At 37.0% G+C, this 25,245-nt stretch overlaps 1 long non-coding RNA gene across 1 annotated transcript in view; it reads right to left on the reverse strand.

Moving 5' to 3' along the window:
• Positions 1–25,245, reverse strand: part of LOC310892446 — a 43,029-nt gene that overhangs the window by 11,790 nt on the left and 5,994 nt on the right. The window contains exon 2 of the long non-coding RNA XR_014578141.1: positions 17,300–17,402. This is a non-coding gene — a long non-coding RNA (uncharacterized lncRNA). The remainder of the gene's footprint in view (positions 1–17,299; positions 17,403–25,245) is intronic.

The raw sequence follows: 25,245 nt of genomic DNA on the forward strand, positions 1-25,245 counted from the left end.
CTCAGTCACGAATACTATCAATAACTAAAATATCTAGCTAGTGAGGCTTCCCTATGTGAAACATCTGAAACAAATCAGCTCTTTGATTACTACTGTGTTAGCAATCCATTATGAAAAAGATGAAACTCTCTTTAGCACCATCACTTCAAAGGCACTGTGAACTGAGTATGCTATAGAGAATTACTTAATTTTCCTTTTGTTCAAGTGGCATAGCTAATATGACAAGAACTGCATCCTAATAAAATCCACAGAACTGAATTCAGATAAATCATTATGAAAATAAAAACTTTCTATTCATACTGGACAAAGCTCTTAAGTCTTGAAGCTGTTTGAAACATTGATGGACATTGAATTTTAAAAGCCCGTAGCAGTGAGTCAATTAAAATAAAAGTTAGATATGTGTATGTGTGATTTCATGGCTGCATTAGATGCAAGTCTTATTAATGATTTAGACTTTTTTTTTTTAATAGTAGATGTCATGCATAGTTAATTGGAAATAGAAAACAAAAATTGGAATAATAATAATAGGTTGTTCATTACATTGTCAATTTTGTTGGCCTCAGCAAGTCTCTCACTCACATGGATGCACTGTCTATTCTGTGGCACATGCATATAGTCTTTTGTTATCTCTCATAATATTAGTCGGTGGAAAACTATGAACAATCCTATCCCGTGGGAAAAAAAAAAACTGTTTTAAATGGAAGAAAAGCATAAAAGTATGTTTTAGGTAAGAATTTTAGAACATTGCCAAATGACCATGTATCTGTATCTAGGACAGCACTGAAATCCCTTATTTGCTCAGAAAAATGGGCAGGGAGACAAGGGTGAAATTCAGTAGTATATCTTTCCGCTTCAGTTTGAAGATGTTTAGAAAATAGTTCATGCTATAAACAATGAACATCAAAGCATCGAAGTATTTTAACACAATAGGCCTTTTTTTACATCCTGGGAGACTAACATTCACTTCTGATTTATGATACACATTAAATTAGTCTGGTAGTGATCTCAATTTATTCCCTTATCTATAAATGTCCACATCCCAAAACCACTAAGTAATTTTGTGTGATTGGCAAGCTTTGCTCAAGGGAAACTCCGGACAGGAAAAGTGCATTCCGGGTCACTACTAGCCTGAACTGGAAGGACTTAATAGAGAAAGCTCAGAGTTTGCTTGTACTTAACATGAGACTAAGCATAAACACTAGTCACTTATCAGAAGCCCCTGAGTTCAACACAGGGCTTTTTGACCATAACTCACTATATTTTTTCCTATTTTTCATCTTCTGTTCCAGTAGATTTCAGTAAACTCATGCTAACATAATAACACAGTCAGAAAATCAGTGTACTTCTACTCTTTTTTCAGTTTTGTAACTTTTGATACTGGCATAGATTTTATTTTGCCATTTATAAAATAAATACAGCAGAAGTTACCTAGTGTTATAGTGAGGCTGTTTTCTTATTTTTATTCTTGATTGTAACCATTATATCTTTAATGTATCTGTAGTCTTCCAAGTTTTATTTCATTTTCCAGTACTAGGAAAGCATGCTCTGAAGAGTTGCAAGTTTTCTCTTGCAAGCTTATGACAGAGCTCAGGAGAACAGAGTTTCTGTCTCCATTACCTGAGACTTTTTGAAATAGTTTCTCTTGACTTAAAATTTTAAGTTCAACTAAGTTTAAATATGAACTATTTACTAGTTTGTAAAGTTCAAGCAGCTTTTGCAAACAGCAAATGACCTCTGAATGACCTCAGAAGAAATCAAGAACTCAGGGCTACTTACAATCTAAAGAACTTGGGCCAGTTCTACTTTTCTGTATGTCTTGTTCATCTTTCTGAAAAGGTTTGTCTCTTTTAAGTGTTTGCCAGTATAAAAGATGTTAATCTCTAGACTGGCAGAGCTTTTCTGTTCTTCGAGCAGATCCCTTAATCTTATTACACAGGTGAAGAAGCCATTACCAGAGAAGTGGCAGTTTCAGGAAATGCGTGCTTGAGCAGTGTGTTCAAAGCAGCTACTGAGCATGCAGGCTTTCTCATTGCAATGTGCTGCTGATTGGCAGACAACTTGCATGGTTTGAATGTCTTTCTCTTAATTACATGGCCATAGTCAACCTCTGATCTTGAGTATGTTTTAACTGTATAAAATATTGCATTCTCTGCATTAAAATATATATATAATAAATTACAGAATACATTAAGCTAGTCTCACAGTCAATTTATGACACAGAAAACATCTGTCTTTTATATTTTATTTTATTTTATTTATTTTTTCTGTTAGGACAGTAGTTAATTTATGCAACATCATCACGTTGTTTTGTATACTGGGAATATGACTCTAAGGGAATACCAGTCAAGATTCTCCTTTAAGACTAACTAAAAATATCTTGTCAGAAAGATCTGGTTGGGTTACCTGTTTGGGCTTTGTCACAAGCAGGCAATATAGCAGAGGGTGCAATAATGTAACAAGCACTTCCTTCACTCTCTTCTCTTGGAGGTGAGGTTATCATTAAAGGAGTGTGCAGAACAAAGGCTTTGAGGAATACTAAATGTGAGAAATAATGTGAGAAATACTTATTTGTATATGAGAAAAACCTGCCTTCTATATTTCTTTTTTATTATTAAGCAGTCAAAAGACCTTTTCAAAAGACTGAATGATATTTTCTGGAGCATCTACAACTTTGTGCTGTACAAAATGGGTAATTTTTAAGGTAAGATTTTTTTTTTCTATTTACTTAATTTAAAGAAGAAGGTCTTGTTAGCCAGCAAAAACTTCCAGTCATATTACATAAAAGAAAAAAAAAAGTTTTTTATGTATACAAATTAAACATTTGTCAAAGAATGAAGATTTAGAATAATGTGAATTACCATGATTCTTCAAAATACTTATAGGTGAAGTAAAACAAAAAACAAAGGTAAAACTCTTTAACAGGTAGCAGTATGGGGATAGCTTAAAGCTCTATAAAGTACACAGACATACCTACAACAGTTGAAAATATGTCCCTTTTCACATATCTTTATAATATAATCAACTGCAATTCTCTTCTTAAGTCAGTTTAATCAGAAATGATTTTTCATAGCCTAAAGTATAAAAGAAATCATCATACCAACTGCTGAGTTTTCTAAAGTGCAACTGGACAGCCTAAGGGGTGGAAGAATAATGTGCTCCAGTGGAGCAAGTTCTAAAATATTCTGTAGCAGATGGAGCTTTCTTTTCTGACACATCTAGATTACCAATTACATTTTATTTTCAATGTGTGTTGTGCCTTTTTTATTTTTTTTTAATGTCTGAAATCCTCCCTTATAAAAAAAAGGATGTTGAAAAAATTTTAACTGGATGTTAGAAAGCACAATATAACATCACTTATTACAGGTAGAGAAAGCAGCAATTTCTAGAGTTAAGACTACCTGATGATTTCTATTTTAAAACCTCATTTTCTATTCCATTTCATAGATCTCTGGCAAAATATAGCCTTGGGCTGAAAACATCATTATTATCAGAATTTCTAGCAGCATTATTATTATCAATATTATGAGAAAAAGAATTTCAGGAGTTCAGCCCTTTGTTTTTTTTGGAAGAGGGGGCACATGTTGCTAAGATGTTTCAGTGTCTGCCTCTACAACAAGAAGATCACCTTATTCCATTCCCATCAAAATCTTCCTAGAAATGATTTCCTTCTCTGTGCTAAATATACCATGAGGTAACATCAAAAATATTGGTTTGCACATTTGCAGAGTTTTGGGTCAGTCTTCACTGTAACAGTTCCTGGAATTTAAATGCTTAAATATGAAAACAGTCATGAAATATACTTTCTTGCATATAATTACACAAAATAGCCTAGGGAAAAAAAAAAAAGTAAATGATCTTGTAATATTTTCACCTTGTACATAGTTTTTGCTTTTCTACTCTATGGGTTAACTTTCTCCAGTGACTTATGGTCTGGATTTATTGAAATGCACTTTATTTATTCATATTGCATACCAACATTCTTCACACCATTGTAAACGAGGATTTAATAGAGTTGTGGGACCACCAGTTCAGATAGCCTATTCCCAAGGATACGAGGCCAGAGAATACCCTATCCAGAGAATTACTGCAGAAACAGCTAAGCACAGCCTGCCAACTGCCCAGTGGGGTTCCCACAGGAAGGAAGCATAGGAGCTTCAAGGCACCATGGTGTCAGTGTTTCTCCATAGGACTTGGAGAGGCAGAAAACACCCATGCAGGATTTCCGCTGTGTGATTCAGATTAGTGTAATCATGTACTTTGTAATGTAATATTACCACTAGTAGTCATAAGCAGTAGGATTTCTACTGATTTTGTGAGGCCTTGGTGCTGATGCTTGTCACATCTTCTATGTCTCAGCTTTCATTGACCTGCTTGCTGATCTGTCAGACTTGATTTAACTGTGACAACAATTTTTCTAGTTGACCAAATGCCAAAGACTAATTTGTTTTACTTTTGTCTATCTTTGTGTGTTACAAAACTCATAATTGTATACAGATAGCAGCAATGTGCAAATGTTCTATGTAGAATGAGGTGTTTACATGATGCAGCATAGACAAAGGCAAGCCTGGCACAACAACAGAGGCCTTCAGAAGTAAAGAATAGGGGAGTAGAGGCAAGGGATCATAAAAAGGGGTGCACAGGCTTGGCATGGGAAACCCCTCAGGTGTAAAAAACTAACCAAAGTTCAGTTAAAGAAATGCAGATCTACAGGTGAACAAAACTGGTTTTAGAGGTAATAAAGAAGGCAAAGAAATTGTATCTATCGAGCATGAAAAGAACCATACAAAACAAGGTGTAATTTAACTTATATAACACCCTGATGCCAGCACCCCGTTCTCATTGCATGCTCAGACATGGCACTGAGCACCCTGGAGTGCAAGGGGTTGGGGAAGGGATGGGCCAAGAGGACCAGAGAAATGAGAGGTCTCCACCCAACGCCCCCATCCCACTGCAGGCCAAGCGGAGCTGGAGCGTGGGAAGGGAGCGGGACAGAAGAAGGCAAAGAAATGGTATCTATTGAGCATGAAAAGAACCACAAAAAACAAGTTAAGGTGTAATTTACAAATGTAAGTCTTCAGACCAGTGATCAAAGAAAAAGATATAAAAACATGTTAGCAAACAAACAAACAAACAAAGTAAGCTGGTGATGATGACAAGGAAACCATTGACATGGACATCATATTCCTCACACCAAAGGCCTCCAGCTGCTGACAAATCATTGTGACACCTCCCACTGCCACCACCAGAGTGAAACTGTGAAACCACCTACCTTAGGACCTGTAGTAGCATGGGAAGGATAAGAAAAACACTAGTAAAAGGTGAATAAATTTAGTGTATGCATAACAAATTTTACTCAATTATTATCTTTTACTTTTCTATAACAAATAGATTTGGACTAATAATGATCAGACACTTGAAATTTCACTTTTGATAACAAATTATTGGTTTACTTGTATATAAAGTGACCAATATTCAGAGTGCAGCTCTAGAGACATATTGAATGTGGTGATGGATACATGAAAAATAGTCTAATTTCTCTTATTCAAATGTCCAATAGCTGCTCCTCGAACTCTATGCTATATGTAGTTTCTTGCCTTTCATATGCTTGTGAAAAGGAAAAAATTGGACACGAGTCCATCCTGGTACACTTCTAGTAAACTATACAAGAAATGTAATTTAGGATGGTAATGAAATTAATATTTTCTTTACTGTTTCTCAGCTTGAGCGCAAATCAAAAGTAAAATGGAGTCCTCCAGGTTAGTGATCCTTCCCAGGGACAAAATTCACTATAGGTACTTAACAGCCAGGTAATTATGCTTGAAAAAGTATTAAATGAATTTCAATCCTCAGTTCAACAGTAAGTCCCAGAGCAAAACTACAGCCCTGGTGCTATCTTAATCTATAGCCCAAGGAGCTCTTGCAGTCTCTTCCATGGCACTTAAGAAGTTTTTCCTTTTCTTGTCCTTTCCTGTGAAACTACAAAATTGGCAATTTCCTCTCTTTCTCCTAGTAAGCCCAAAACTAGCTATGAACTAGCATGATAAAATATGTACTACGTCTGATGTTTGAATGTAAATTTTCTGAATAAATACAACATCTTGTAAGAGGGGGGATAATGTTCCAATGAAACTGAATCTAAAATGTTCTAGGTGGGATTTATTAAACAAAACTGCAAAACTGGAGAAAAAAAAAAAAAAGAAAAAAGAGTGGCTTTTTTTTTGTTGGTGGTAGTGTTGTGTTTTTTTTTTTTTGAGATAAGACTGTTTTTTGGTTTTTGTTTTTTTAATAAAGCTCTGCCATATTGGGCAGTATTTTGATTAATTTTAATCAATGCTCTCTAATTTGGCTCCTGTTGCCACTTCTCTTGATTGACTTGATTGACTGTATTGGAACTCCAAATCCATCAGCCCTAGATAGAAGGCAGTCTGAAGCAATCATCCTCCTCTCAAACTTTTGTGAATAACATATTTGACATAAATAACAACTAAGCTGAATATAAGCCAAAGTGACTACCTTTGAGATTTTTATGAATAGCAATAAATAAATGTCTGTAAATTTAAAAATATTAAAAGGTATTAAGTGTGCTGAAAAAAGAGAGGAAATATATGTTACTGTTGAATTATTGTGTCAATATTTCTACAGAACACAGTTTTTTAAGTCATAAAATTCATTTAGAATAATTGCCCCTAAGTAGGTTATCAAAGAGTAATAATTATTCTCTCACCAGTGCCATATGTTAGACTTCTAACTATCCACAATGCAGCAGGCTGAAAATAGACAGTTATAAATATCCTGCAGAGTATCTCATTTCTTTGTTGCCTCTCTAAATGAAGGACAGAACTCTTATAATTGGGGAAAGTAACCTCTAGAAAAAGAAGTAAAACACATCTCCTCAGGTGACTCTGACCCCTTTATTCAATCACTGAAATGAGGCAATATAAATTTCTAAGCACCTTTGCACCTGGCAACCACAGTATCAGCTTCTATCTGGAAAAATGCTTTAAAATGTAATCACAGAATCGTAGAATATCCAAGTTGGAAGGGACCCACAAGGATTACTGCGTCCAACTCCTTGGTCCCCAAATGTCATATAGATGGACAAATTAGCATGAAATGAAGCTTGTGAAAGAGATGATAGTAACTTGAAAGACATGGCCATTTTTAATACAAACTTATCACACTGCCTCCATAACACCAGACCTTGTGAAATGATGCCATTTTCCTATACAGATCACAACAGAGAAATACAAACTAATTCCTTTTGCAGAGAAAAGCTGTCACCTCTGAACTGGAAAAGCAGACATATTTACCACTGAAATAACGAGAAATCAAGGACAGAAATGCTTTGTTTCGACTAAACTAAACAAGGGGATATCTCAAACAGTGAGATAGCCATCTATATCTATGCCTTGATGTGGCCAATGAAGGTCAGCTTTGTATGTCCTTCTTCAGCTTTATCTCAGACAGTGCTGAGGTTAAAACAAGCTGTACCTTGTCTTTGTTAGGATTTTACATGGAGATCACAATCTTGATTTAGTTTCCTTGAAGTAAAAGCATCACCATTTTTTCACTAAACACTCTGAAGCGGTATTTTTCATTTACAGGAGACGCCTATTAAATCTTTAATAGCCACGCAGAAAACTGGCACTATGAATTGTAGTTCTTCATCTAATGGCCATAGATTAGATTGCATTAGTCACATCAAATCACTCAGCAGTAGGAAGATCAGATCCCAAACCAGGGATCATGCTTAGTGCCAGATGACTGAAGACTCTAAATGATAGGGAATGGCAGGGACATATATTCTTTCCCTGATCATATAGAATCACAGAATCATAGAATTGTTTGTATGGGAAGGGACCTTAAAGATCCAAACACCCTCATGGGCAGGGACATCTACCACTAGACCAGCTTGCTCAAAGCCCCATCCAACTTGGTCTTAAACATTTCCAAGGACGAGGCATTCACAGCTTCTCTGGGCAACCTTTTCCAGTGCCTCTCTACCCTCATAGCAAAGAATTTCTTCCTAATATCTAATTTAAATCTATCTTTTTTTTAAGTTTAAAACCCTTACTCTTTGTCTTATCACTTCGCTTCCTGACAAAGAATCCCTCTCCTAAAATATGTTCTTTCCTAGGCAAGCACTACTGGCCATTGATTGAAGACCTACAGTATAAACCAGAATAGTCATTCTTACTTTTCTTCTTACAAAGAAGAAAATGCACAAAGTTAGGTATGGACTTAATCTGATCTGAATCTAGCCATTTGAAAGTTAGGCTTATAGGTGGCTGTCTAGACTTCCTCTACAGTCAGTGGGAAGAGAGAATCAACTCCAGAAGTGCCTTATTATGAATATTGAGGATAAATGGGCCCAGACTTGTGCATGAGTGTCCTTTTCTCCATCTCTTCCTCCATCTTTCTTCCCACTAGCCACAGAGGATTATTTTTTATCTCAATTTCAACCATTGATTTCAATAGAAGATGCATTAGACCTAATTCACAAAAAAAAACCAAAAAACTGTATGTGTGTATGTATATATTCATGCACACATTTCATCCCTATTCCGGGAATCACTTTTAAAATGCAAAAGGTACTATGTAAAGATTTGTGTCAAGTTTTTAGCTCTTTTGTGTTAGTGATGTTTCTTTTTTGTGGGAGATTTGTTCTTTTTGTTGTTGTTATTATTATTATTTATATAAAACAATGTAAAATCAATAGCTAGCTGGATACTGCATACTTTATTCACAGTCTCGAAAAGTGATATATAGTGCAGTGTAACAACCTTGCAGTTCAGAACTTCATACTTAGTAGATTAACTTTAGTATGCTTACTATTTCAAGGACTTCATTTCTATTTATTATGATCATCAAATTAAAATTATTCTTTCTGGTATCTAAATTGAGAACAAATAAGCGACAATTTTATTTTGTTATAGCTTTCTCTATTTAGATGATACTCGTAAGGGTCTGTCTCTGTAGTCCACAAACACAAGCTTTTCACAGAAAGCCTATGAGACATCAAACAGATTTTGTAGATCAGATAAAAATAAAATAAAATAAATAAATAAAAAACAGGCTTCCATCAGAGTACAAAAGAGAGTTTTTTAAGAGTTTTTAAAGGTCTTTCCTGATTGCTGTGAAATAAACATTTCAAGATGCGTATTATATATAAACAGAATTTCAAAAACAATTGGAAGCTATAAAGCAGATAGCAGAGGGTTATTAAAGTGATAATTAGACAGAGTTGGAGATGAGTCCAGGCTTAGAGAATTTATACTTGGAATGATCTTGCAGAAAGCTTCAGGGTTAGCAAACGCCTAGTAGGCTTAAAATATCTAATAGGTTTAAATAGACCAAAATGTAACATGTAGGTTCCTCAGTATGAAAATCCCTAAGTGTGAAGTATTTCTTAGATCTGACGCTATGCATCCACAGTGCTTCTCTAGGCAGGATTACTTTAACCTGCATTCAAGCTGTTTGCAGACACCGCATATCATGTTTCAGGCTTCTAAGAAAGGACTTCCAACCATCTCCCTGTCTTACAGTGGACACATGAAAGCACTGAGAAGGAAAATGGGATATGTAGTGGTGACAGTTAAAGTACAAAATTGGGACACCTCCATTGTATCTGCAGCCACTCAACTGCAGTTTATTGTCACCTTTACAGAGAATATGAAGGCATAGGGCTACTCCAGGGCTGCACTTGACAACTTCCCACCAAGCTAGCAGCAACTGCACACCATAAAGACAGTAAGTAAAAATGGCCTCTCCTTGGGGCTGCTTCCAAATTTCACTGTAGCAGTTACCTTGGGATCTTGATCAGTGACAGCAAACTGTGGCTTTATCTTACATCAGACAGCCTGAACACCTGGACTTTATAGTATGTTGAAAGAAACAAGCTCTTCCAGATGTATTTTGGTTGCAAACAGAGCTCAAAGCCTGCCTTCCAGTCCAGCTGTGGATTGTATTTTGCTACCTATCTTGGAATCTTCTCAAGGAAATGATATATCATCCAAAATCCTCCAATTTTCACAACGTAGTGGTTGTTGAGGTTTTTTTTTTTAATATATAGGAATCATCTTGTACCTAGAAACACTCTGAATTATTTAAAATTATAAGCACCACTTCTTCAACATCTTTAAAAAAAAAAAAAAAAAAAAAAAAAAAACACCACTACATCCAAGTTATTTTCTTGAAATTATGCATCAATAAAATTATTAGATAAAACTAGAAGACCCATAGTATAAGTGGAGGTATTCTTAGATCATCACTGGGATTCCTTCTTATTTTATAATTTATGAGGGGATTAAAAGAAAAAAAAAAAACACCAAACTAACAATAAAATGCCATACATCTTGGTAGAACTCTACATATAAAATAGGTGGAGTTTGTCATAGAACCCCATTTCTATCTGACCTAATTTAATTCTAACTTGACTTGGACTGAATACTATGGGTGAAACTACAGGAATACGATGCTCCCACAGTTTTCCAGCACTGTCTCTCCAGCCTACACTCAAAGGGGTGAAGGTCTCTAGGAAGAGATTTATTGAGAGGACGTTCTAACCAAGAACTTTTAAGCTCCAGAACACATCATTCTTCTGTGGACGTGTACTTTCCACTCAACATTCCCAGCAGTCTGAACAAACTGCAGTTTGTGCAGTTTGACTACACAAGTATTGGGTCTATGCCTCCAACCTAAGCAAATCACCTGCTTTGATGGAGCACGTCAAGAGACATTGCATAGGAGGATTACAGTTCATGCAAATATGTTGTGAAATAACATTGCACTGTTATCAAATAGTACATGAGAAAAGGGATGAATGAAGATCAAAGTCTTTTTTCATGAACCTCCTGGACATAACACCAGACAATTCAATAACTATAGGATGATGCTTGGAGCTGTTAATGTACAGCACCCAAACACCAGAGCTCCCAGTTGTGATTCAGTTGCAGGACTTCACAGAGTAAACACACTGCCTACACCCAGCTTTGATAGTGGTTCAGGTTCCAGTTCAAATAAGTTAGTTCAAATGGCAGACCAAATATGCAGGTCTGTGCATTGGGTTTATGCAGCAAGGTCTTGGTACCAGGGAGGCTGCAGGTGTGACCTCTGCAAGCCTGTGGAGAGGAGCCCATGCAAAAGCCAGGGATCTGGGGGGAGCTGCCGCACATGGGAGACACATGTTGGAGCTATTTGCTCCTGATGGATGGACCCCGTGGTACGGAGCCACGTGGGAGGAGTTTTTGAAGAGCTGCTGCCTGTGGGAAGCCCCCTCAGGATCAGTTTGGGAAAAACGTCATCCCATGGGAGGGACCTCACATGGAGTAGGGGCAGAGAGTGACGGTGAAGGAGCAGCAGAGATGAAGCATCAGGGACTGACCACAGCCCCCATTCCCTGTTTCCCTTGCACCACGCAGGGGAAGGACATGGAAGAAGTGGATGGGGGGAAGGTGTTTTTAGTTTGCTTCTAGTTTCTCACTGCTCTAGTCTGTTAGTGATAGGTAATAAACTATACTAATCTCCCTGTGCTGAGTCTGTTTTGCCCATGATGATAAATGGTGAGTGATCTCTCTGTCCTTATCTCAACCCTTTAGCCCTTTTTGTTGTATGTTGTCCCCTTTTTCCTGTGAGGAGAGGGAGTGAGAGAGCAGTTGTGGTGGAGCTCAGCTGACAAGCAGGGTAAAACCACCAGTCTGAAAATATTTTTATTACATATTTAATCACAAATCTTTAAATATTAACCTATATATACAAGACTTCTGTTATGTTCAGTGCCAAGTACATTTTCAGGAAATAATTCTCTATTACAAATGTATACTTGTTGCAAAATTTAAACCAATGTAATTCTGTTCAGGTACAGATACATATGTAATTTTGTGCCTCGCTGTGCCTGTTCATATTACTATTTATTCGATACTTGTGGTACTTGATGTTCAATTAATACTATAGTGAATATAGAATAAATGTTAATGTATTTATGCATGTAATACATGCATAGATTTTACTGACTTAATTTATGTGAACATCTTTAAATATAGAGTCTTCTAAGTTGAAGTCTGTCACACATGATTGGCAGAATAAAGTATAAAGAATGAAATCTTTAAGTGTGAAGTTTTGCAGTGCATTTCAAGGAAGAAAAGCAACTAATGCAATAAAAAAACTCTCACTTTGAGAATGATTTCATTGCTGACATTCTGTTAAAAGTTCAGTCAGTTAGAAGACTGAAAAAGCATTTGAAAATTAACTACTAAAATAGCTTATAACGATATCTGGCACCCTATTTTCTACAACTTTGATGTCATAACATTAAAAATGCTTTATAAAACTAACAAAAGTATATATAATGAAGAGATCTTATGTAGTAATTTTCAGAGTTTGGCATTTACACTTTTATGATGAAGCTGACTGCTTTTTTAGGGGGAAAAAATCAGTTAAATTAGTTTTTTTCATGAGTTTTTTTAAGCTTTAAAAAAACAGTGTAGTCTTCCGGAGTATGTTTCTCTTCACATTTGTCTGACAAGCTTTAATTTGTAGGGATATGCGTTTGTATATAGCTTAGTTTCTTGTATGCATTTACATTGTAGTGCCTCACTTGCATATTCTACCAATAAAACAGTTTAGAGTATTCCATCTTTTGTTCTTGAAATGAATCAGAATGAAAAAGTTCCCGAAACTTTTCATTCTGAAATCAGAAGTCAGTAAACATATCTATTTCAAATTCATGAAATAAATGACCTTTTAAATATATACATAAAATGCTAATAAACTAAATAAATCAGTATCTTGGAAAGGAGCAGCAAGTATTTTTTCTATAGCAGCATAAAATCTCCAGTTTCTACATAGGGGCCATGCTTACATGAATTTCAAAATAATTGGAAGTTATCTAGACAGCATTTAATACAAAATTATCTTGACCTTTTTTTGAAAAAGAAAAAAAAAAGAATCAAATTTGGTATTTTAATTGTTTTCCTTTGGTATAAACGTTTTGTTTGTTTGTTTGCATGCTTTGTTGTTGTTTGTTTATATTAATCTCCCTATGCTGTCTATTTTCCTGCTCCTTTCACTTAAGTGTCTTGATTGATGTTTAAATGAAAAGATTGTAGGATCTCTGGAATCATATTTTCTGACTCTAGATAATGTTGCCTTTTAAACAAAAAAAAAATAATAAAAAGTATTGAATAAAATACAAATATTAGCTGTAACAAGAATTGGTGGTTGCTCTTGAAAATTAATCTAATTTAGATATTATGGAATGAGAATTGAGATTTTTAAACACTTTAAAAAATTGTCTTAGAACCCCATGACACATAGTTTTTACTTCTGACCAAAATATAGTTTGTAGATGCAGTTATGCCTCTACTTAGTTTCCCCTTTGTTTCAGAAACTTATGATGCCATCAGCAAATTATAGAGCTAGGAGTATGATCTTAAAGAAGTATGAGCAGAGGAGAGAAACTAACAGAATAAGGTCAAGGGAGATGATGAGACCCCACCTGGATTAAAGTATGCATCTCTGGAGTGACTAGTAGTGGAAAGATGTGCACCTGTGAGAACAGGTCCAGAGGAGGGTCATGAAAATGACTAGAACACCTCGAACACCTCTCGTATGAAGGTTGAGAGACTTGCGGTTGTTCAGCCTGGAAAAGAGAAGGTTCCAGGAAGACCTTATTGTGTTCTTTCAGTATATAAAGGACAAAGACTTTTACTAGATCCCGCAGTGGCAGGACAAAGAACAATGGCTTTAAACTGAAAGAATGTAGATTTAGATTGGATATAAAGAAGAAGCTTTTTATGATGAGAGTAGTGAGACACTGGAAAAGGTGGCCCAAAGAAGCTGTGGCTATCCCAACATTGGAAGTGTTCAAAGTCAGGCTAGATGGGGCTTGAGCAACTTGATCTGGTGAAAGCTATCCCTGTCCAAGGCAGGGATGTTGGACTAGATGGTCTGTATTCAAATTCAAACCATTCTATGATTCTATGACAAAATGAAGGCATGAAAGTCTAAATGAACAGGTAGTGGCAAGTCAGTAATACTTTTATTGTTTAAAATTGTATTAGAAGATCTAAATGCACATTTCTAACTGCTCAGATTAAGATATATTTGTTGTAATATGATCGTGTGATTTCGGTACAGAACAAGAAAAATCAAGCTGAACAGTTTAACTTATATCCGTACCTAAGTCAATGTCTACAAATTTGACAGGAGTGAAAACAGAGGGAAAAAAATTATCTATTTGATTTCTCTTTTAACCAGTTTATTTCATTTATGTGTGCCACAGGACATGCTTTTCCAAGAATATACCCATACATCTATAGGAGGTAAATTATTTCTTGTTATCAGCTGATTATCAATCTATATCATGGGGAAAGTTAGTAGTCTTTAAAATTTTGTCTTAAAAGCTGCATATCACATTCCTATGGATGAAAAAAACATCTAACTAGGATTAAAACTCTACAGGAACCTAAGGCACAAATTAAGGACTGTCTGACTTTCAATTTTATTCTTTTAACATTTGGCTAATCAATTGAGACAGAAAAAAATATTTCATGTGGAGAGCTTTGGAATATTTCTGATTAGGTCATACTAAAAATCACAAAAGCATTTATCTGTTATTCTAAAAAAGTGTTTTGATTTGAGAAAGTACCACTGTTCTTCTGAATAACACATTTTAGCCTGTTCCTCTCAAAATCGTGGTTGATGAGTCAGATTTCTGCCTGTCTGTTCATCTGTCTGTTCATCAGCCACATTCTAGCAACTTTTGAACCCTCAGATCATTTTCAACAAACTCAGAATCCCATAAAACTTCAGGATAATTTAGGTGTGAAGAAAAGAGTATTTACATGGTTGTTGTCCAATGAACTTCTCAGGCTAGCATAAGCTAGCACTGAAAATAAGAACAGAAACTCTGTTTTTTTGGCCACTCTGGACATCTGTTTTCACCCTAGCAATACTCACCATTGTGCCAACTTGTATGTATCATGTGTCCCTTCAAGCATGCCATATGTTGGTTTTTTTTGTTGTTGATTTGTGTTGTTTTTTTTTTTCCAGTCTCCAGGATCAAGTTATGTAGAATATCTCACATCTATACTATTCAGAATTTGCTCTCTCTAAAGCTGACTGGGCGATCTATGCCATTTGATGCTTGGCTCTGGATCCCAAAGACCACTTGGGATACAGAAGGAACTAAATGTGTTGCAAGACTTCCCCATAGTCTTTCATCCTTGAAACAAACTAAATCCTGAAGGATACTCAGGATACTCAGATTTTTTCCCAGTTAATTTTGCCTTGACAACCTCAAACCCATTTTTTGCACAGGTATTATCCTACAGTCTCCAGCTGGGTGACTACATAATTAACTACAGTCCAGACATTCAATCCTTCGCACTAGGAAATTGATAGTTCCATATGTATAAATGAACAGTCTACTCCCGTGCATGTGTGTATGAGAAACAGACCACAAGATCTAGCTGTATGCACAGGTACAGTGGGCAATCGCTTTATGCAAAATATTTATGGAAAGAAGAAATAGCCTTGTTTCTGATTCCTACTCTTTTTCTTGCATCCCAATAAATATGAATTTTGTTGTTACTAGCAAAAGACCATGGAATTTTTGTTTGTTGAGAATACAAGGCCATGGGACTTGTTTGCATTTGTCCCAGTCTATGTTTATTTTAGCTATGATGGCAACTTTCTAGTAGTCAGATTTGGTTTAAGTTAATTACACTCTATAGTGGTAACAAGTAGTTATTCTTTATATACTGAACTATATATAGAATAAAAAGTGTTTTGCAAGTGTGTAAATAAAGGATGATATAGGAAGTCTCAAACTGCAAATGTAAACCAGGATGGTCTTTACAGGAGTACAATCTTGTTAAACCAATGTAGATGTAACAGAAAGAACAGAAAACTGAACAATCAATGAAGAGAAAGATAATGCATGCAGATAGTGTTAAGAAAATGCATACAAATAAACCCAAGCAAACTCCAAGACCAAGAAGGGACCCCTACCAGCATCAAAATTCTTCTGGAGAAGAGCTCAGGTAGCTGACAACTCCCACCAGCCTTTCTCATAGAAGGTTGGCACTGTTACCCTTAAGACTCTGGAAGGGTGAGCACAGTACCAGACAAAAGGGGCAGCTACTACAAAGGATTTTCTTTATTTTAATGTGTTATTCAGGGTTTTCTGTATTAACTTGGGCTATGAATGGGAAGTGTACAGTGTACAGTAACTGGATTAACAATTACTCTTAGCTGTATTTTGATTAGACTGTGAAATTAAACCAATGGTGAATTATTGGATCTGCATATGTATGGTGTGTTCCCTTTTGCCAATGATAAGACTTTGAGTGCAATAGCTGAAAATTTGAGCAGCTGTGGCTGTTGACGTGTATATTTCCTTTGCTTGATGGTTCAGAGTCTGTGGAGAAACAACTGCTTCTAGGAAGCTGCAGGAGGTGTGGTTAATATCCCTTGGACTGTCCATCCCAGCTCTATCTGTTTCTTACTGGCCTTCCTTTGACATACATGGCCACAGTAAGACCGTAGCCACTGAGCCTCTAGGCAGCACACACTGCTGGGAAGTTGGGAGCCATCTCTGTTAATTGTTCGAAAACAAAACAGTAATCAGTGTATTACAAAATGACAACATCTTTAAAAGACTAACTCCACAGCATGCTCATTCAAAACAAAATTGTAGGGTGTTTTGACTTTGCTTTTTCAATGCCTTTCTTCCCCATCTGTAATACCCGTAAATTTCTTACCTATGCGTTTGAACTTCAGAAGCTATAAGGCTTAGCATTATAGAAAAGCATTTGAGAAAATTAATATTGTACAATAAATAAGATCTACAGCCACAAACAAAGCAATGTAAAACCAAATTATTGAGAGCCTTATAGGGAATTATGCTGGAATCCTTTAGAATAATATATATATATATATATTATTCCATTATTATAAGGTAAATCAACACTATCAGCTATTAGTTGATATTATCTGATTGCTATCACAAGGCTATTTTTACAAGGGAATTCATTTATACAAGGTTAGCAAATGAAACCAATCTTAGATCTCATGAAGATTGACTTTGTAATCTTCATCTTTTTTTTTAATGAAAGGGTTTGTTTTTGAATCCACTTTTATCTTAAGTGAAACAAACCTGTGCGTCTTCTCTGGGCTACAACATTACAATTCTTTTATACTTCTTGATTTTATTGTTAATGTCACTGACACATTTTGCAGTGCAAATCTGTGACTGGTTTGACTTGAAATACATGTGAACATTTTCAGAATATCTTACCATGTGCATTTTGTTTGTGTCTCCCACAGCATAATTATTAATTCAGTGGGTGTTTTTCTGATTAGTGTCAAGTGATCTTTCCATGAGATGCAAACTGTAAAATCTAAATAAATAAATAGATAAATACATTAATTAATAATAAAAACATATCAGGTATCAACACACTCTAAGTACTGTTACAAATACAAATCATATTCTTTCTGTGTTATCAAGCTAGGTCCTGTAGGATAAATTCAGTCTCTCACAAATGACAAGAAGTCTTCCTGCTCAGAAATTTTAGATGGGCCTCTAAGGTTTATGACCTCTGAAAATATTTGTTTTTGAAGCCTGGCAAAGACAAAAAGGACTCCTGGTCTAATGTTGGAGAAACACTACAGACAATTATTGATTTTTACAATACTTCTGATGCATGCTGTTTTGTTCTACAGACTCAAGAAGTCAAGCCTTCTTTTCTGTTCTTATTTTGGGTGATCATTAACCATAATAGGTTTGCCTATCCTGTTCTTTTGCTTCATAATACAATTCTGCAAATGGCTCTTGTTGGCAAGTCCCACTGCTTCATATGCCAGGATGCTGTTTTTTGCTGTTTTTGCTTTTGCCATGTAATTCAAGTTATCAAGCACTTGGGTTCATAAATTATTCATGATTGCTGTAGTAAGCCACAGGCAGAACATTGCCACAATAACAAACCTCCTTTTTCAGGGGGTGAGTGCAATTCCTTGAGACAATAGCTGGAAATATAAAGATGAAAATACCCATGTCGACAGGTCTCTAAGCAGTGGACACAGAGCTGGGCATAGAATTCAGGGGGAACCCAAGAGCCAGAGAAGTGTGTCCATAACTGTCAAATGAGATATATCTTAGTGGAACAACACTGATTGGAGGAACAGAATTGAAAACTGAACATGAAAACTGCCATTAGGCAGGGTAAATAGGACCCTGCCCACTCTACAAAGAAGTGGGCTTTCTCACCTGAGTGAGAAAAACAATATTCTCATCCATTTTTCCTTCTAAAGCCCTCCCAAACAGAGTAACTTTAACTTTCAAACTAAAGAACTAAAGGTAGAGCACTCCTACCCTGCCCAGCCCAACAAGGTATCAACATTCTGTAACAGCCACAAGAATTCCGACAACATTTTTATGGAGAGACAGGTTCTAGTACCTTTTACATATGGTTAAAAATTTACTAAATTTGAAAAACACAGCCCTTCACAAATAGGTCTTTTTTTTTCAGACCTGCTTACTTCTCTAGCTCTCTCATGTACTGAATAAAGAAGGGGCTCTGTGGAAAATGTGATACTAGTTGTGCAATTAAAAAACTCATTACATGCACATCTGCAGAAAACCCAAAGAACTTATGAGATCAAAACCTTTTATTTCCAACTGAAGTGACTGTTTAAATAAAATACATTTTTCTTCCCTTACTATATGTTAAACAAATACAACACTCAGAGTTAAGGTTCCATAAACAAATTTAATTTTGACTTTTTTGTGTTCCCAAGAACTATATTTTAACCAAATTAAATAAGGTTAAAGGAACCATCTCTCTCTCTGTGTCAAAAATAAAACAAACAAATAAAAAAATAAATCAGAATTACATAACTAAAACTTCACCATGAGGATTTGAAACCTGAACCCTCAGCAATATTGAGACATAGGACTGAATATATTAGCTAACAGCAAGCGAAGACTTGGTTAAGAAAGAGAGAAACCTCAAATACTATATGTGCCTGGGGAGAACAGTGAAGAAAACCAATTTGAATCTTCTGCTTTCCACCTTCAAAAGCTAAAAGAAGTCAACAGTGAGTCAAAGGGTCTGGAGGAGGCTGGAGGAGCAAGACAGGGAAGAGGAGCACATACTGAAGACCTGACAGCTCCCATTGTCAGATGCCCTAGGAGCTTTCCTGCTTCAGCAGGGAATGGGATTGGTGGCCTTGGTCCAGATCTTTGTCTGGCACACAGCTAACACCTGCATGGTGCATGTCAATGACAGAACATAAATGACTATCCCCTGGAGTTTATATCTCTGAGGAAAAGCCTGACCTAAATTTTGTGGCACAAGGAAAAGGTACTAGTATAAGTAAGTTCTCTCTGAAGAACATCACAAGGCCTGCTGTCTTCAACAGAGGAACCTCAGCTTCTCAAAATAACTGATGTACAAATGTTTACAATGAAGAATTTTATATAAAATAAATATGTGACTCACTACTTGGTACTCATTCTGCCTCCTTCAAAAAAAAAAAAAAAAAAAAAAGGTTCTGTATTCTATATTTCTATATTTTCCCATTTGTTTTCTGGTTTGGTTTCGTTTTTCTCATTAAGCTATTTTCCAGAGTGACCCTCCCTCCCCCATTCTCTTCTCCTCAGCTCGCAACTGCACTTTTAAGTGAAACAGAAGTAGCAGTTCAATTATATAAGTAGAAAAGACTTATTCAAGGAAGTCTTGAACTTCTCTCAAATCTTTTTCTTTCACTTACATATACACATACTAAGTTTTAGTTTAATAAAAAAAAAAAGGCAAAACAAACAAACAAAAAACCCTCTTCAGACAAATTAATGATTCTTAGAGTTTTAAGGAAAAGCTTCAGAGTTTCATCATGTTTCAATTTAGCTGAAAAGCTTTCTGTGTTATTTTACATTAAGTAAATCTTGTCTTCTTTCAGAAAATCACAATAAAATGCTATAGTTTTCAAGTATTCACATATGACTGTTTTCACTGAGTAAAACAGTACTGTATTATTCTGACACAACCTTTTTTTCCTCAGGGACTCAGAGACGATGCATCTCTGGGTGCAACTCAAACCTCAACTCTCCTGTGAAAGAGAAACAAGTGCTACAAGATAGAATCATAGAATGGCATGGGTTGGAAAGGACCTTAAAGGCTATCTAGTTCTAACCCCACTGCCATCCCACTAGACCAGGTTGCTGAAAGCCCTGGCTTTGAACACTTCGAGAGATGGGGCATCCACAATTTCTCTGGGCAACCTGTTTCAGTGCCTCACCACCCAAATAGTGAAGAATTTATTTCTTATAGCTAAATCAAAGCTACCCTCTTTCAGTAAAAAAACATTGCACCTTGTCTACACCCCCTGGTAAAGAGTTGTCCTCATTTTTTCTGTAGGCCCTCTTAGGTACTGGAAGGCTGGTATAAGGTACAGAACTATAAGGCTGCTATAAGAATAGAACCTTCTCTTCTCTAGGCTGAACAACCCCAGCTCCCTCAGCCTGTCTTCATAGGAGAGGTGCTACAGCCTTTTGATCGTTTTCGTGGCCCTCCTCTGGACTCACTCCAACACTCTCATGTCTTTCTTTTGCTGGAGGCCCCAGAGCCCCAGAGCTGAACACAGTACTCGAGGTGGAGTCTCATGAGAGCAGAGAAGAGGGCGAGAATCACTTCCCTTGACCATGCTTTTTTTTGATGCAGCCCAGGACGTGGTTGGCTTTCTGGGCTATAAGTGCACATTGCTGGCTCAGGTTGAGCTTCTCATCAACCACCACCTCCAAGTCCTTCTCCACAGAGCTGCTCTCAATCCATTCTCCATTCAGTCTATATTTATCCTTGGATACATGAAAACCGTTTTTTTGCTTTAGTTACACCCAAGTACCAGTCTTGGATAGGATAGGATAGGATAGGATAGGATAGGATAGGATAGGATAGGATAGGATAGGATAGGATAGGATAGGATAGGATAGGATAGGATAGGATAGGATAGGATAGGATAGGATAGGATAGGATAGGATCTTCCCCATGGAAACTCATCCAGAGCATATGAGCAGTTACCAGAAATCATCCCTGTCTCCACTGCAGTCAACTGGAGCCACAGGCAGGTTGAAATCCCTTGGCTCTTGCAGCTTGGTTCCTCTCCATGACTTTTTGAGGTACAAAGCAGGCATGACTCAGAGTTAATGGTCCCAAATCATGTCTTCATTATTGCAAAACAAACTCTTTCAGTGAGGGAAGAACAGCTTCAGCAAAATCTGGCTATTTTGATCAAGTACCATAAAAATTATTCTCAAGCTCCACCTGGTGGTATGAAACTGGTTCTTAAGGTCCAGCCCTTAGCACAAAGGGTGAACCTTCTAGGTTCAGTTGGTCTAATTTGTAATTCTTTGCAAGTGTCTGATCTTTGTGGGAACAGAGCAAATTACTGAGTTGTAAACATTATCAATATGAGATGTCAATAGTGATTCTACGTACTATACACACAAGGCTGACCATATTCTTTTCCTTCTAACTAACATGTATGCTCCCATAACATAAAATGTATGCCAATTTACAGAATGATGGTGTATGCTCTACAGCTAACAGCAACACAATAATTTCCATGCTACTTTGTGGAAAAATATAACAGTACTTGCATAGTGTAACATGGTAACTTATCTCAACTTCCCTGCACATATTGATGCCTTAGTCCTCTGAGACTTACGACAACTACCTATAGCCTTGTGGAACCAAAACTCCTAAGTCCTCTGAGGTAGATTAAGTTAATTTTGAACACTGTGAGATATGTGCTGTCTTTAAAAATTAAAATTTAAAAAAATAATAATAATTAAAAGGAAGATTTTTTTTTTTTTTGCGTTTCAAAAATTACAAGGCAACATTTGTAACTGCAAAAATCTCCCATGATTACTGTTCTCTGTAGTACGCTACTTTTTCAAAACATGTTGCTTTTCAATAATAAGGCAAAAATCTCAATTTGGTCTTGAAAAGTACAGAAGGTTTTTCCTTTTTTCCCCTTAAGTCTAGCTGAGCTTCTTTTGTTCTTTTGTTGTTGTTAGTTTTTTGTTGATATTGTTTTCTTTGTTTGTTTTTCAATCCTGTAAGATGACTGTGCCTTTTTTCCCCTCCCAAGATCATATTATTATTTATTTGTATCGGCAAACTATCTGCACTGCAGACTGAGCAAGCTAATGCTTTAGTAAATTGTTGCTGCCTCCTGTTACATCTGTTCTGCTCTGTTCACTAATTGCCTGTCACAACCACTGAGCCATGGTGCCAGCCATGCTGCCACTTCCTCTTTGGTCAGTTTGTCGTCTCCTATTAAGCTGAGTCCTGTTGCTTTTTCTATAGCCAGTGTTTTTGCACTCAGAATATAATGAAAATCTATTACATTGCAGTTATATGAAAGTGCCAAAATTATAATTCAAAAGAGAAAAAAAAAATTAATGACTTTTTTGTGTGAAAGTTGACAGTCTCTTACCATAGCAGCAAATTATTTTCCTTGATACTGCTTCACTTCCAGGATTTTACATATCTATATGTATCATTCAATCTGTTCATTACTATTATTATTATTATATTTTATGGAAAAGAGATTCTAGAATCAAACTCTGTGAATGATATAAAATCTGAAGTGATATCTCAAATATTACAATTTTAAAGGCAAGTCAGGAGTGGACTACTGATTTTAATGCTGAACTTTGGTGTTTTATTTTTCCCTTTTTCCTAAAGCAATTTTATTTTCCACATTCTAATTCAGTAGCTCAAAGGAAAGAAATGAAAGAGCATGCCATTACAGACATATATATACATGTACACACACACGTATTGCTGGCATACATATACATTTGTATACAGACATTTCCTCATTTATCAAACACAGCAACAACAGTAAGAACCATTCCAGCTTTACCTTCAATATCTGTTGTCAGTCATGGCTCCCAGATCATAGTGAGATGAGGATACCCCTTCTCACTCCAAGTTCTAGAAAATTAGGTCAATAAAGCTCCTTTATGCAGAATTTCCTAAGCCTGTCTCCTTAGTGTGCAGAAGAATATTTAATCTACAAAAAGCAAAGTTCAAAAATTCACAGAGCCATAGGATACCCTGAGCTGAAAGGGACCCACAGGGGTGATCGACTCCAACGCCTGGCTCCTCACAGGACCACCCAAAAATCAGACCATATGTCTGAAAGCACTGTATAAATGCTACTTGAACTCCAACAGGCTTGATGCTGTGACCATTTTCATGGTGAGCCTGTTTCAGTGCCTGAGGCAGATGTAGACAGATACTTCGTACTCTGCAGTCCTGAAGGGAGCAGAGAATCTGCGCAGTTTTTAAAATAAAGTTTCTTTATACGAGCTGGTCGTTAGCATGTGACCTGAGATTCTGGAAATAAGTATTGCTGTGCACACTGCCATCGACATTGTTTAATATCTTTATTAATGACATAGACAGTGGGACTGAGTACACCCTCAGCAAGTTTGCAGATGACACCAAGCTGAGTAGTTCAGTTGATACAACAGAAAGAAGGGATGCCATACAAAGGGACCTGGACAGGCTTGAGAAGTGGACCCAAGTGAACCTAATGAGGTTCAGCAAGTCTAAGTGCAAGGTGCTGCACCAGATCAGGGCAATCCTAGCCATGAGGACAGACTGGGAGAAGAACTCATAGACAGCAGCTCTGCAGAGAAGGACTTGGAAGTTCTGGAGTATGAAAAGTTCAACATGAGCCTCCAGTGCACGTTTGCAGCCCAGAAGGCCATCTGCATCCTGGGCTGCATCAATAGAGGTGTGGCCAGGAGGCTGAGGGAGGTGATTGTCCCCCTCTTCTCTGCCCTTATGAGGCCCCACCTGCAGTACTGCATCCAGGTCTGGGGTCCCCAGCACAAGAAAGACATAAACATATTAGAGCTGGTGTATTGGGTCTGGCTGGGATGGAGTTAACTTTCCCTGCAGCAGCCCATGCAGGGCTGTGCTCTGCACTTGTAGCTAGAATAGCATTGGTATCACACCAGTGTTTTGTCTATTGCTGAGCAATGCTGGCACTGCATCAGGACTCCCTTCACGCCTCCCACCCACCCCGAACAAGTGGGCTGGGTGTGGGCAAGAGGTGGGGAGAAGACATCACCAGGGCAGCTGATCTAAACCAGCCGGAGGGATACTCCATACCATATGATGTCACACTCATCAATAAAAGGTGGAAAAGGGGAAGGAGGGGTCTTGTTATGAAGACATCTGTCCTTCCAAACAACTGCTATGCATATTGAGGCCCTTCTTCCTGGGACATGGCCGAACATCACTCATTGATGGGAAGTAGGGAATATTTTTTTTCTCTCTCTTTCTGTGTTTCTACACAGCCTTTGCTTTTTTTTTCCCTCTTCCTTTTCCCTTTTCCGTTTAATTAAATTATCCTTATCTCAACCCATAAGCTTTTTTGTTGTTGTTGTTGTTTTCTTTCTAGCATACTTTCTTCTCCCCCTCTTCAACAGTGGTTGTGGTGGAGTTTAGCTGCCCAGTAGGGTAAAACCACCACAGCTGGTCCAGAGGAGGGTCACAAAGATGATCAGAGGGCTGAAGTACCTCTCCTATGAAGAAAGACTGAAAGATCTGGGGATGTTCATCTTGGAGAATAAAAGGCTCCAGAGAGACCTCATTGCAGCTTTTGGTGACGCACTGGACCAAGTTGCCCAGAGAAGCTGTGGATGCCCTATCCCTGGAGGTGTTCAAGGCCAGGTTGGATGGGGCTTTGAGCAACCTGGTCTGGTGGGAGGTGTCCCTGCCCATAACAGTGCGGGTGGAACTACTTGATCCCTTCCAACACATGCCATTCTATGATTCAATAATTCGATGATTTTGTGATTCTGCAGAACTTTGTGTTTTTTCATGCACATATGGAAATAAAAGAAGTAATGGTTCAGTGATACTGTTATTGTTTTACATGCTGTATGAACACAGAACAAAAATACCATCCCTGTTCAGTAATATTCACAGTCTAGTTTGACACACACAGCTAGATAACTACATTCTAGCCAAGCAGGGGGGAGACACAAAGAAAAGCTAAGACCATCATGATATATAAATTATCCCAGTGCAGAACAGTCCTTGGCTGATGTAGTTTTTCATGGGCACCACAGAACATGAAAATAATATTTTTAAAGAGGGTTTTGAGTTTTGCTATTGCAAAAGCACCCAAACAAAGAAACAAAATTGAACTGTGCTAATA

Source organism: Anser anser (genome assembly GCF_964211835.1).
Source record: "Anser anser genome assembly, chromosome: 1".
In the NCBI taxonomy this organism is placed as follows: Eukaryota; Metazoa; Chordata; class Aves; order Anseriformes; family Anatidae; genus Anser; species Anser anser.